Genomic DNA, 15,557 nt, shown 5'->3' on the forward strand with positions numbered 1-15,557 from the left:
AAACATACTGAAATAGAAATTCAATGGATGGATGTAACTGCAGAATGGAGAGGAAAGAGGAAAGTTAACGTGAAGGCAGAACAACAGCAACAACCCAACTTTAACGACTGAGAAAAATAGACTAAAAAAATATAGAACAATGCCTCGGGGACCTACCTATGGGACCATAAACAAAAGATGTGATATTCATGTCATTTTTTCTTGGAAGGAGAGGAGAAAAAGTGCATGGGAGAAAAAGTGTTTGAAGAAATTATGGCTAACAAATTTCAAGTTGAGCAAAAGACATAAACCTAGAGATTCAAGAAGTTGAGCGAACCCCAAAAAGAATTGTTCTAAAGAAATCCATGAAACACACATCATGATCAAACTTAGGAAAATATTAAAGACAAACACCCCAAAAAAATCGGAAAAAAATTGAAAGCAGGGAGAGAGAAATGATGCGTTATCTAAAGGAAAAAAACAATTCAAATAACAGCAATTTTTTCATCAGAAACCATGGAGTATAGAAGGAAGTGGCACAACATTTTTCAAGTGCTGAAAGAAAACTGTTAACCTAAAATTCTATATCCGGTGGTTATGTTATCCTTCAGGAAAGGTGGGGTATGCAAAGACATTGTCGGATGAAGGAAAATGAAGAGAATTTATCACCAGCAGAATGTAAAGTAAACGAATGGCTAAAGGAAGTTCTTAAGACAGAAAGGAATTGATAATAGAGGTGCTCTTAGAATGTCAGTAAGGAAGAAAGAAAATTGGAAAGTGCAAAAATATAAACATAGTAGCTTTTCCTTTTCCTCTTGAAATTTCTAAAATTCTGTTGAATGGTTGAATCAAAAAGTATTACACTATGTTATGTGGTTCTCAATGAATGTAGAGAAAATACTGAAGACTATTCTACTACAAAAGGTGGATAATAATGGAACTTTGTTGATCACACAATGGAAAGAGTTGGGCATGCAGATACTCACCACTGTTTGAGCTACCTATTACCCATGTAGATATGAATCAGTGAATGAATGAAAGATATCCTAGGATAAGGGCACAAATATTCCCCAGATTCTAAATGATAATTAAAATCTCTACATCATCTCCATGAACACTCACTTACTTTGGTATCATGCTCTTTCCTCTGCCCTTAGAAAATATCTCTATCAGAATGCAGTGCTTTTCAGATGTTTCAAATCTGTTCTAACACCACCAACTGCATTCTGTAATATCCACTCCCTGGTTATTAAATGATTCTATTCCAACGCCAAGGGACTCAGGGAAGCCCAAGAATTTTACCCTGCATCTTCATTAATCCCTACCTTCAGTAAGTTGGCAGAGAGATGAATTTAGAGGCAAGGAAAGAGGCATTGTGGGCCCACATGGTAAACTACTGAAGCCCTCCAAAAAAGATCCAGTGATAGGGCCAACTGTCTATGAAAGAACGTGTGCAGATGACATGGCTGAAATCCAGAAACAAACTATTATATCCCAGGAGAAATCCTGTGCAGAGACTCTACTGAACAGGGTTGAAAAAGGTCAGGAAGTATGGATGATAACACATTTAATTAAATATACTGAGCCCATGCGTCTACAACAGCACAGAGTTACCCAAGCAGAAGGGAGGAGGGGTTTTGTCAAAAAAGATCTGTTTGGGGCAAGGGTCAGATCTTAACTCTGCAGAAATGATAAATGCACAAGAAAAATATGTGTTTTTTTTTTAAAAAAAAGCCTAAACTTGTCAGAGCAGTGCTGTGTTGTGATACACCTCACTGAACGGATGAAAGGAGGAAAGCAACAAAGGAGGAGAAAAGCCTGAGTGACCTCAGGGATGACGCAGAGACGAAACAAAGGAGAGTGTGGGAAGAGCTAACAGGTGGACAGAGTGTTCTGGTTAAGAATGTGACTTCAGGAGGCAGGTAGAACCTCGCTGGCAGATGGAGTCCATGGAACCTGGGGTCAGAGAGAAACTAGAGGGTGTATGGTTTCCAGATGGTGTGGGGGATCCATTAGTCGTGAATCCTCCCCCTTGATGTCTGCTTCCTACTTTAATGGAGGTTTAGGGAACTGAGCATCAACTCAGCTTCCGTACTGTCTGTGCTCCCGGTTCTTCTCTGCCCCCACGGACCAGCAACACACCAGCAGGGCACTTTCCTCCTTACCATCGTTGTCCCATTTCAGTGTATAAAGGGGCTATGTAGTGTCCCATGGAAGCGAATGTGTTCCTTCCCCAATCAGTCCTACACCTGGACAGCCTCAGACCCCTGGAGTGTCCCATCAGTTACCTCTGAGCTCTGTCTCCTCACCCGGGAGCCCCCACTCTTCACTCCAGTCAGGGTGGACTTCCCCCCCACTTTCTCCCATACAGCCCCCATAAGTCTGGCCCACTGTCCCAGGCCCAGCTCCTCTTTGAGGAGACTCTGACAACTTCCTCCTCTTTATAAATTAAGAGGGTTCTACAGAGGTGACCAGAACACCACAAGGAACAAGAATGTGTGAAATCATAAACATGACCTCTGTAGCCCCTGAGTCAGTAGAGGTATGAATAGTGACACATGCTTCATAACACACAGCAGGGGAAGGAACTCACCTTGGGTGGCTCAGGCTCTGGGACCCAGAAAGAGATCCTGATTCTTGTTCCAGTGTCCCTCCCTGCCAACCCCCAGTCACCTCTTCCTAGAACTCCAAGTAGGTCCCGAACCCTCAGGTCACCAACAGAGGACGGGAAAAGCACTATTATTCACTGGAAAGAATGAGGATTTTTCCCCAGCCCAACTCCATTACACTGCATATCACAGAGATGGCACTGAAATTCCTACATAATATAGTTAGGTGCGTGGTTCCCTTCCTTTTCTTACATCCCCAAATGCTCACTCAAATATTGTAATGCTATTGAGGTTAATAAACAACAACCCTGTTAAAGATTGGAAGTTAGGATAGGAAGGAAGCAAACATTGGTGTTGTGGACGATGTGCCAAATACTGTGCTGGGATCTTGATGAAATTTTACCCTTGAACTCCTCACATCACTCCTTTGAGTGTAATGACCAGGAGATAGACACATAAACACACATACACACATATAAATATATATATACACATATACATATGTGTGTATATATATACACATATACATATGTGTGTATATGTGAGTGTGTGTGTGCACACGTTATATATTAAATAACATATGTGTGTATATGTGAGTGTGTGTGTGCACACGTTATATATTAAATAACTTAGCAAGCTAGAGGATAAGAACACTTACTCTGTGTGTGTGTGTGTGTGTGTGTGTGTGTGTGTGTAGTGCCAACATGCAGGAAAATATTATAATTTGTTTAGGAAAGTTCTCATATGGAATGAAAGGATATAGCGATGCATGGGAATAATCCCTTTCTGGATACTAATAATATCCCTTTAATAATAATATAGCGATGCATGGGAATAATCCCTTTCTGGATACTAATAATATCCCTTTAATAATATTAATATTAATATTAATTAATTAATTAATATTAATTAATATTAATATTAATTAATTAATTACTATTAATAATAATATTAATACTAATAATCCCTTTCTGGATACTAATTATCTCTAGGAGAGAGGAAGGGGATACAATCAGGGAGGAGTAAAGTTTTTTCTTAATCTGGATTGATTTTATAGTTCTATGCTCTTCATCTGAAATCCTTCATAAGTAGTAGCACTTTTAGGGGATTCAGTTTTTTTTATCATAAACGTAATACATACTCCATTTAGCAAATGTTTAACATTTTGAGTCAAATGCAGTGTTAAAAAATATCAATACCCAGCAATCCCATCATCATTGAAATTCACACTATGCTATTTCGTTCCATTATTTTCCTCTGCATGTAAATATGTAAACGTAATATAAATGTATTACATACACATTTCCTATAACTATTATCTTACTCTATATACAATTCAGTATCCTTTTTTATTGTTGTTATTTTGGTTTTGCTTTTATCTTAATTCTTGCCTTGAGTACTAGCATGTAGAGAAAGTTTTCTGATTAAATGACAAGGTATAAGATGAGATGTAACTATGATTTGTAATGAAGCCTTTACCAGTTAACCCAGCCCCAACTCTTGAACAATATATATGATTGGAAATGCCATACCTGTAACATATTAAATAATGTTACATGTCTGGGTCTGCTCGTGAGCTGTCTATAGACCTCCTTTTATCTGTGTGTCAATCACTCTATCCAACAGTTATAAAATCATAGTTCGGTGGAACACTGTAATGTCAGGCAGTATAATCTTCACTCCTATCATTCACCCTTTGGATGGGTGGTAGGAATAATAATAATAATAATAATAACAATAATAAGCAATAATAAAAGACACCAATGATCATAGAGCACATAATAGATAAACTGCTTTCTTAAGATCATGCAACCAGCAAGTAATGAGTCCCAATGTCAAATCCCAGTCCTTCTGACTCCAAAGCCCATGCCCCTAACCACTGTTTCTATATTTAGTGCCCTTCTATATTAGGCCCGAGGCTAGCACGAGGGAAGGGACTCACCCAAGGTCCTGTGCTCTGTTGATAGGTCTGGCTACTGGGACACATGTTTGATGATTCTCATCTTCTGTCTAGCTGACCCATTATTATTCCTTCTCTTCTGCACTATTTCTTCTTCCTGGGGCTCAATAAGAAACTGCTTCACTCATATCAAACTAGAAGGAAAATAAGGAGACAGGAAAGCACGTGGAAAAAAAAGAAATGATGAGATGGGACCAAAGTTCACTTCTTACTTATACAATTCCAGATGCTGGTTCAAATCTTCTATCTTATGGGACAGAGGAGGCAGGATGGGCCAGGAGTAATATATCTCAAAATCCTGCTACATGCCAGACATTCTTTGAGGTTTTTATTTCCTTTTCTTCTTACAAGTCTGGAAATATGCACTCTTAGTCCCATTTTACAGATGGCCAACCTCAGACTCACGGAGTATGTAAATTTTCCAGGGTCAAATGTCTACACTTTGCCCGCTACACAGATCAACCAGCAGCCTCCTGTTTAGATGATAGAATTCCAGAGCTTGAAGACTGATAGTGGAAAACTCGCCTGATGTGGAATCTGGGCTGTGTCATGCTCCCCATTGGACATGAAGATGATGGTAGGGAATGAAATCCTACTCCGTGGGCCAAGAGGACTGGGTGTGGGGGCCACAATGACTAGCTGATTCTTGAGGTGCTGAACTGGACCCAGAAAGCAGCACAAGCTGTCACCCTTTGGAAAGAGAACCTGAATGGCAGGATATTAACATGTACACAGCTACTTTATGAAAGGGGTTTTACATTTTATCTCATTTAATGCTAACTCTATTTAAGATGAATAATTATCCCTATTACTCAGATAAGGGAACAGAAGTAAAAATTAAGCAACTTGACCTAGGGAAACAACCTTATAAATTACTGCTCCAGGACTCAAAACCCAAAATGACAAAAAGACTAAGTTTTTTTCCCCCTCTGTCCTGTGAGCTAACATTCAGATTACCTCAAAGCATTACTATTCAGTTATACTTTTTCAAACAATGGAGTGAAGCACTCTTTAAATAATGAAAATCACTATAAAATATAAAATACCATGTGAATAACAAAAATTAAAAATCAAAATGTGTGTGAAAAGTTGGGAAAATTATTTACCACTTATATTCAGACATAAGGTTTATAACCTTGACGTGCAAAATACTCAAACAATAAAGATAGGTCAATGATATCAAGTGATAATGTGCATAAAAAGCAATATAAATTCCCAATAAATACTTGTAAACATTCCATGCCAAATAAATTAAATGAAAATGAATTTTATTAAATGAAATAAGGAAGTCATAAAGTATGTAGAATGTGATTCTATTTCTGCAAAAGAATACACATCAATGTGTGTATGTGCGTGTCATTAAATATGTTAGTGCATTACATACAGAGAAAAATCTGGAGAGTAGGCACCAATAAATTAAAAGATGATACCTGTATTATGATGAGCAGAAGATGGAGGCAGAGGGAGAGATAGAATAATTTCAGTTTCTTAATATACATTTCAATATTGTTTAAAGCTTGTTAAAAAACAAAAAGTATTAACTGGTAATTTGAAAAAGTTATTGAGATAAAGTTTTGTAAAATAGGAAAACCTTCAAGCCAAGCCACAAAATGATAGTGCAAAGATCCATTTATTGATTTAGAAACATGTTCATATACTGTTGTGTGAAAATAACACATTAAAAAGATTTCTTTGGGGCTTCCCTGGTGGCGCAGTGGCTGAGAATCTGCCTGCCAATGCAGGGGACACGGGTTCGAGCCCTGGTCTGGGAAGATCCCACGTGCCGCGGAGCAACTAGGCCCGTGAGCCACGACTACTGAGCCTGCGCGTCTGGAGCCTGTGCCCCGCAACGGGAGGGGCCCGCGCACCGCGATGAAGAGTGGCCCCCGCTCGCCGCAGCTAGAGAAAGCCCTCGCATAGAAATGAAGACCCAACACAGCCATAAATAAATAAATAAATTAATTAATTAATTTAAAAAAAAAAGATTTCTTTGATAATAATTCAATGTGTGTGGGTTGATGGAAGAGAGAGGATACTTTCATTTTATAAATTTGCATTTCCATAGTGTTTTAAATATGGAGCATTTATTGTATAAAATGTTAAAAACATAATAATTATGATCTGGTTATAAATATCATGCTCATATATTCATTGCTTTGGAAACATGTTCATAGCATACTGTTTTATGAGTAAAAGAAGCAGATCATAACAATTTATTTGACACTGTTTCTCTGTATGTGTGTATTTCTATGTCTCAAACTTCATACCAATTACTCATATACCAACTCATGCAGCTTTCCATTTAGCTCACATGGGATGGGACTTCTAGCTTTAGGGCTTCAAAATCCCAGAATGGGCACAAATATAGAGGGATCACCACCAGTATGTGGAAAGTTCCAGAAAGCTTTGGCCTATACGATGGAATTCATTCACCCCCCACCCCTCAATCCCCCTTCCATCACCTCACCCTTTGCCAAGCCCCTTAGGGGGCTGATGATTCTGACGCATATCACCAGGTGGCATCTTTCTCCATTTTCTATGGATTATTTTTTCCCCAAAAAAGGCATAATTTTTAGAAATAGAAACAAAATAGTCTCTGAAAAGTAGATAACTAAATAAGTACAGGAACTTTCCTGGTAGTCCAGTGGTTAAGAATCTGCCTTCCAATGCGAGGGACACAGGCTCGATCCCTGGTCGGGGGAACTAAGATCCCACATGCCACAGAGCAACTAAACCCGCGTGCTGCTGCTAGAGAGAAGCCCACAACGAAGAGCCCATGCACCACAATGAAGACCCAGCACAGCCAAAATTAAAAAAAAAAAAAAGTACAGTGTAGTTCCAACCCTCTTTGTAAAATTCATATGTATTTAAAAGACTGAGAGGACGTATACTTAGTTTTGTTTCCTACATCTACATCTGCATCTACATCTCTTTTATTTATTAATGTGTACAGTCTACTGTGTACCAGGCACTGTCAGTCCAATTCCACATTTGCATCCCACGCCTTCCCTCTCTTGATCTCTAGACCTGCATAACTGGAAATGCTCACAGGGAGCAAGATGGATGTTAGTGCCTACCCAAAACAGACTCCATTCCAAGCCAGTGTAGTCCAAGCTTCACTCCGAGTCCTGGAAAACCAACATCTAAACAGGAAATGATGCCGTTGAGTGGGGAAAGTTTGCCACCTTGGGAAACTGAGGCATTTTATAATCCTCATGTCTGTTATTTTGCATACTAATAAGGGGCTACTACCTTCTGACAGGATCTCACTCTCAGATACAGAGTGAAGGATGCAGTGACCCTTGTGTGATTTCAGTTTGATTCTCCTCATGGGTTTTACTTTCTCTTTACTCCTTGTCTAGGTCTGGTGGTAGATTTCAGAACTGGTTTTGTGTCTGTCTTATCCCTAGGGGATGGTCCCTTCCATTTAGTCATCTGAGAGGTTCATGTGAGGTGACATGGAGTTTCTGCTTCAAGTAAGATCTCTACCAGTAAGCAGGCCTGGCCCAAGTTCCACAGGAGACAGAAAAGAGTAGAGACCAAGTTCTCAAATACAAGCACAGGACTGGGACACTGGTCTAAACATCTAATTCTCCTGATTTAGTGGAACAGTTTTTGTAGACTTCTCACATGATGGACACCTCCCCTCAGCATTCTTCTTATACCCAACACCCTAATATGATCCAAATTCTCTTCTCTATCTCCTGCCTGTTAAAGTACACTGTCAGAGAAATTCTCCTATGACCTGGTAGTGGAGAAAACTTGTTTAACTATGACGTAAATTCCAGAAGTAATAAGGGGAAAGAGTGATATGTATAATTTGTTTTCTCATTAAAAATTGAATGGCTAAAGAAAAACATAAGTAAAATGAAAAATTAAAAACTGGGAAAAATACTTACAATTTAGATAACAGTTATATCCCTAATATGTAGAAGTCTTATGAAAAAGTGGATGCAAAAAACAACATAAGAGAAAAAAAGGGGCAATAGATACAAGCAGGTATTTCACCAAAAAGATGTAGATGCAAGAGTAAAAAAAAAGTCTTTAAACACAAGAAAAATGCTCAACCTAACTCATGATAAGCAATGCAAAGAAAAATAACTATAATGAGATACCTCTTCTTACCAATTAGAGAGTCTGTGAAGAAATAGACATTCTCATATATTGCTGGTGGTAATGTAAAATAATACTGCCCTATAGAGGGGATTTGATACTATCTAGTAAAATTACATAGGTATTCAGTCTTGGAACCAGTAATCTCTCTTTTGAGAATTTATCCCCCCAAAACAATGCAAAAATACAAAAAGTCATAATAAGCACAAGGCCATTCCTCACAGAACAGTCCATAACAACAGAAGATTATCAACAAGACAAATGTCCACCAACAGGGGGCTGGTTGAGTAATCTAAAGTACATCTACATCAGAGAGTACTCTGCAGCCATAAAAAGCAATGAGGATTCCCTCTCTAGACTGTTAAGGAGTGATCACCAGGATATAATGTTACATGAAGAAAGCAAGGTGCAGAAAAAATGTATAGAGCTGCTGCTAATATGGTAGCCACTAGCCAGAAACAGCTATATAAATTTAATTTTAAAAAAATAAATGAAACTAAGAATTCAGTGATTGTACTGGCCACATTTTAGGTGCTCAGCCGCCACTTGTTGCTAGTGGCTATAGTGTTAGTGCAGATAAAGGACATTTTCACTTCTGCAGAAATTTCTATTGGACAGTGCTGGTGAAGAATGTGCCACCTTTTACATCTGGATGGGGAAGGAAACTAATACACATATTTCATTTGCTTGCATATTTAAAATACGGAAAGTTAAAACAAAAACGGACAAAATTACCTACAAGCAGATGGAGGAGCAGCCCATGATGCAAGGCAATGATGTGTATTCTCTTGCTTCATGCGCTGAAAAGTTCAAGAAACAATGACCAACCCAGTAGCAATGCTCAATTCTAGTCCCCAGATTGAGTCGTCTGAAAACATGTCCCACTAAAAGGAATCAGGCTTCCTTTTAGGTCTGGGCAGGGACTGTACCAGGTGAGTCTAGACCAAACTCTCATACCAGAAAGCATATCAAAAAGACTCAAGCCAACCCGAAGGGCACCCCCCCAGACAAAGAGAACAATTTGAACATCAAAAAGATTAATGACTACAATGGGTTAAACCACATCAAATATGTAAGCATCTGTAAGCTCACTATGGCACTTAAAACAAACAAACAAACTAACTCACTGCTCACCTTTGGTGGATCCCAGGGAAAGAACTCATTATTCTGAAAAGTGGAAATAATGCAAAAGAATTACACATACATTCCTCCTACCTTCCTGTATGTACCACACCTCAGTGTAACCTCATAGTTACTTTATAGAAGAATTCCAGCTAATAAATGCAGAAGAAAGTATAGAATTAAAACATCACCTTTCTGCAACCTTTAAAAGCAGATCTAGGCAATGAACTTCAGAGGCTGCAAAAAATGTGTGATGAAAAGCAGATGCAAAATTTGAAAATGGATGGATCAGGCTGACAACACCTAAGACCCAGTGATCAATCTCAACAACACAGAAGGAGAGACAACCACACAAGATGAGCCCCCAGGTATAACACAACAGGAAATGCACCACCACATCTGAGGTACTCTTGCCAAAAACCTGAATCTGATCAAGCCTCTAAATCTACTTACCAATTTAAAGGAAATAGGAGGGGGCCAGTAGAACATAATAAATACATAAAAACACAATAGGGATACAATCATCAAAATCCAGAAAGCAAACTCCACAGGACAAAAGTTATAGTTTCTTAAGCAAATAAACTGGAAGGTTAAAAAAAAAGAGGGTAGACATTCTTTAGATAAAAAGAGATTTCAGAGAAATTAAAATTAAAATCACATGAGCTACTATCACATGAGCTACTACCGCACACACAGTAGAAGAACAAGAATGAAAAAGGTGGAAAATACCAAGTGTTGGCAAGGATGTGGAGCAAATGGAACTCTTATATCCTGCTGTGGGGGAATATAGATTGGAACAACTACTTTGAAAAACTCATTGGAAGTACTGACTGAACATACACATACCCTTTGACTCAGAAATGCTACTCTTAGGTACATACCCAAGAAATGAAAAAAAAAAAAGCCCATTCAAGAAAGTTTATAGCCTCATTATTCAATAAGACAAAAAAGTGGAAAATATCCAAATCTCCATAACAAAGATATTGTGAAATATCCACACAATGCATTTGTTTTCATAATTATTCCCTTTCTGTTTTTCTTAAAACTCTAGTATATGACAAAATGACTCCTGAAGCATAATTTCCACACAAAGAGATACGACCCCGCCTAACCTTAACCACTGTGGGCTGAGATAGTTCAAAAAAGGTCTTTTTTCTTCTTCCTAAGTGCACTGGTTCAGAGTGTGGGTTCTAGATACACAGTCCTGCCACTAGTTCTGCCACTTACAAACTGTGTGAGTTTGAATAATTTTATTTCACCCTACAGTCACTCAATTGTCTCATCTGCAAAACCAGGATTATACGGTACAGTAAGTCCCCTACATACAAACCTTCAAGTTGCGAACTTTCAAAAATGCAAATGTGCGTTCGCATGTCCAGTCACGTAAGTTAGTTCACGTGTCTGGCGTACATTGTCACGTGTGTGCATCCTCTACAAGTGGTTGTGCTTTTGTGTACTTTACTGTACAGTACTGTTGCTGTGCAAAATGAGGAGCTTACTAATGATGACCTGATGGAATTGGAGGCCCAGAGAAAGGACAACGAGAGACAAGAGGAAGAAGTAACTGAAGAACTAAAGAGATTCATGATGCAAGAAATGGCAAGAGGATTTTCTTTATTTGAGGAGGCACTGCTAGTTTTTGAGGAACAGGACCCAAATGTAGAATAGTACACGAAGGTTGCAGCAGCCATTCAGAATGCAATCCTGTACTACAATGTCATCTATAACGAGAAAAAAGAGCTACTACCCAGCTATCACTGGATTATTTTTTCAAGAGGGTAGATAGAATTGAATCCAGCAAGGAACCAGAACCTGTGCCATCAACGTCAGGCGTAAGTGAAATTGCAGGTTGCCCTCCATCTCCTATTGCTGATGATCCTTCAGCTCTACCATCTCCCACTTCCTCTCCCTCCTCCAGTCAGTAACTCTTCTTGCCTGTTCACTCTATGCCAGCCCCTGTATGCCAGCTGTTGTACTGTACTACTGTACTTTTCAAGGTACTGTAAGATTAAAATTTTTAAAATTTTTTGTGTTTGTTTTTTCTGTATAATTCGTGTGAAAAGTATTATAAACCTATTACAGTACAGTACTATATAGCCAATTGTGTTAGCTGGGTACCTAGGCTAACTCTGTTGGACTTAACAAACAAATTGGACTTATGGACATGCTCTAGGAATGGAACTCATTCGTATGTAGGGGACTTACTGTACTGATCATAGAAGAAAAAACTTTTTAAAAATATTGCCTTGTGTTTTGGTTTTTACAAGGATAAATGTTCAAGAATCACATTATTTTAAAAAAATCAACTGCAGAGACATTGGAATACTGTACTCTCTGTGATCTTGGGAGAGTGAAAGTATCTCAGTGTCTCTGTTTCCTTCTCTGTAAAATGGCAAAAACAATCATCTGTACCTCAGGGGTTGTTGTTCTGAGAATTAATACATGAAAACTCTTAGAACAGTACTAGACATACAATAACAACTCAATAAATGCTAGATGATTTTTAGAAATACAAGTTGAGATTTTTATCATTTTGATAGTCTGAGTTTGCATGTGTCTTTAATAAAGCTTAATGATCTAACAACTGAATCCTATTCATCAATTGATGCATATTTAAATCACTAAATTTCACTATAATCACTGTTGAATGACCTAGTTCTTTGGAGAACGTCTCAAAAGCACTTGGAACAACTAATCTCAGGAAACACACCACCATTTCTGCACATGGCCAAACATAAAGCTGAGGCCCCATGCAGGATCCTGCCTTATCCTCACATACCTCCCGTGCACACACACTGCAAGTCCCTCCTGCCCTACCTCCAACATGCCCTGTCCAGGCCACCCATCCTCTGCACACCACTGCAGCTCAGGGCTGATCCACCCTCGTCTCTCCCCTGGACCCTGCAAATTCTCCTAATGGTTATCCCCATAGCTATCCTGTCCCTGTCCAGTCCATTCCCCACACAGCGGCCAGAGTCACCTTGTGAGCACGTGAATCAGAGCATGTCACTCCCACCCTCTAACCCTCCATCCTCAGAATAAACTCCAAACTCCTTACACAGCTCACACCATGTGGCTCCTGTCTGCCCTTGACCTCATCTCCTACCATCTGCACTTTGTCTGCCAAACAACTGCCACTTGAGCTTGTCCTTTGCTCCTGGAACAACTGGTGTGACTCACATCACAGGGTGAATGACCCAAAGGCCTGCCTTGGTTTCCTCTTGTCATTCAGGATTCAACTCAAATGTCACTTCCTGATAAAGAGATTCACTGACAACTATTGGATAATAATCTATTGTATAATAATCCCTGTCCCAGTCATTTTCTATTCTATTTATGTGTTTATTTTCTTCAAAGTGCAAATCCCCATATGAAATTGCCCCGTTTATTGATTTACCTCCTTACCTCTAGTTTTCCCAAACTAGAATGAAAGTTCCAGGAATCCTGCCTGTCTTGTTCTCTGTGCTGTGTCCCCAGTGCCTCTCATACACATCATTGAATAAAAATTATGTAAATCAAGGAATTGTTAACCTATTTGACACAAAGGAGCAGGCACAGATTTAAAGCTGAGTGTTAGGAACAAATGACAACAAAATTAGACATCAAAGGATTCAAAATTTTAAGAAGATATTGTTGCAAATCTATAGCAGTATTTTTCAAACTTGGGTGAGTACCATAATGAACTGAAGAAATTATTCAAAAGTAGATACCTACCACCCCACCTCCCTGGTTTGGGCTCAGCAACCTAGGGTGAGCCCAGGTATCTGCAATTTTAACCAGCACCACCTGACAATTTTGATGAGGTGGTCCACGGACCACAGTTGGAAAAACCCTGAGCTAAACAGCTGACATTTGTGTAGCATTAATCTGATGCCTACCATGCATCTGGAACCATGCACCAGAGTTCTATGATATCTGGGGTGTGTCTGTTAATATTATTACTTGAAAGTGCACTGGTCCTTCCCTCCCACCTACAATCACAGATTGCTTTCCCACATGGGCTCATACCTAAACTCCACAATACTCCTGGGCGGTCGGAAGCATTGGGTACTGTTATCCTGTTGTATACAAGACAATGGAGGGAAGGGTGGTGACTTACCTGAAATGTCCCAGGGATGGGGCCTGATCTCTTCACTCTTGCTCCAGGAACCTCTCTAGCAGATTCAACATCACACTTGGTTCTTCTCTACTGGATCCTGTTTCTGTGGCTCAGAGTCCATACCTTCTCTGATGTTCCACTGTAAGGAAGAGTAAGAGGATAAGACAGCACATGGAATAGAGAGGAATGTGAAAGGATGGGAAAACACGTGAAATGCAGGGGAAGGGGTTGAGGATGTGCTTGTCTGTCCCCACTCAGTTCACTGCAAGTTGTGCAATGATACTTTTCCTCTTCCCCAGCTCCATCACACAGCCCCCTCCACACACAGCAGTGACACTGAGGCTCTCACATCATGGACATGTGTGCTTATTCCTGCTTGTGTTACATGTCCAACCATTCTCTCTGGAGGTCATGCTATTATGGTAATGTCAGAGGCATCAAATTGACAGAATGAAGGAGGTCATGTTGGAATGGAGAAATACAATTTGGTGAGGGCCTACTAGATGCCATACACTGTTGGTTGTAATTTTTGGACTTTTCCTCTTCAAATCCTCAAAGCAATTCTCTGAAGTGGGCATCATTATTTCCTTTCTACAGACAGGGAGATCGTCAGGCTCTGAGAGCAAAGTACATGATCAAAAAATTCTAGGGAGGTGTCAACGGACATAGAAGCCAACCTGAAGGGGCTAACACTGGCCAATTCTGTGACAATTTGCGCATCAAAATATATAATGATAGTAACAAATGTAAAAAAGGTAACCCTTTGAGCAAAGTAGGAATCTGTGAGTTATACAGATATAAATACATGAATAAACACATAAATAAGGGGGAGGGAAAAGCTCTACCGTGCACTCAAGTGCCAACTAATAAAACTGGAAGGAATGAAGGAATCAGAAAAGCAGCACTTGACAACTATCATAGTAACAGATGACTCAGCCAAGAATCAAAAATGGATGATCTGTCTGCACTAAATCCCACAGCAGTCACTGAGCCACCATGGTAACCAAGCTGGCCAAGGAAAGCTGCCAAAACGAAACAATAACCCAATTTGGTTCCTAATATGTGCTAGGAACTGAATAGGACAGACACACGTGCACACACATCCATACACACACGCACGTGCTCTCTCCCTCTCTCTCACTAGCCAAGACCTTGCCTTATCCTCCCTTGCCCCTGTTTTTAAAAGGCAAATAGCTCCAGGACACCCCTGGAGCAAGACACCACACTCACTGGGGCCGGGAGGGACCCCAAGGGCAAATCTCTCTGCCTCACCAGACAGCCGGGACACCGATTCCCAAAGCAGGAAAGACACGACTTGGATCCCTTTGTCTCCCCACACCCCAGGGCTGTTCAGCCCTCACCGCCCGGATCCACACCCTCAGCTGAGTCTCAAACACCTGAAGGCGGGACCTGCTCTTCTCGTCAGACCACGTCTGTCTCTGTAGAAAAGTCGTCACGGTCGCCATATTGACGTCAGGTTTCTATGGCAACTGCGATGCGCTGGTTAGTCCCCCACACTGGAAATGCCACTGCACACTCCTCCACCCCCAGGCTTCTCGCTTGAAAGCAAAACACCTTCGCTCTTCAGGCTACCACATGAGAAAGCGTAATAATTAGAAGAATTAGACTGGGATACAGACGGAACTCTGCCTAGTTTGGTGGAACAGAGCATGTC

General features: G+C 40.0%; 1 long non-coding RNA gene across 1 annotated transcript in view; it reads right to left on the reverse strand.

Moving 5' to 3' along the window:
* Positions 1-15,256, reverse strand: part of LOC102999184 (uncharacterized) — a 28,212-nt gene extending 12,956 nt beyond the window's left edge. Inside the window, exons 1-3 of the long non-coding RNA XR_451221.2 lie at positions 15,155-15,256; positions 13,883-14,021; positions 4,531-4,682 (exon numbers count right to left, since the gene is read on the reverse strand). This is a non-coding gene — a long non-coding RNA (uncharacterized LOC102999184). The remainder of the gene's footprint in view (positions 1-4,530; positions 4,683-13,882; positions 14,022-15,154) is intronic.
* Positions 15,257-15,557: the final 301 nt, after the last annotated feature.

This window comes from Balaenoptera acutorostrata, chromosome X, assembly GCF_949987535.1.
Source record: "Balaenoptera acutorostrata chromosome X, mBalAcu1.1, whole genome shotgun sequence".
NCBI classification, from domain to species: Eukaryota; Metazoa; Chordata; class Mammalia; order Artiodactyla; family Balaenopteridae; genus Balaenoptera; species Balaenoptera acutorostrata.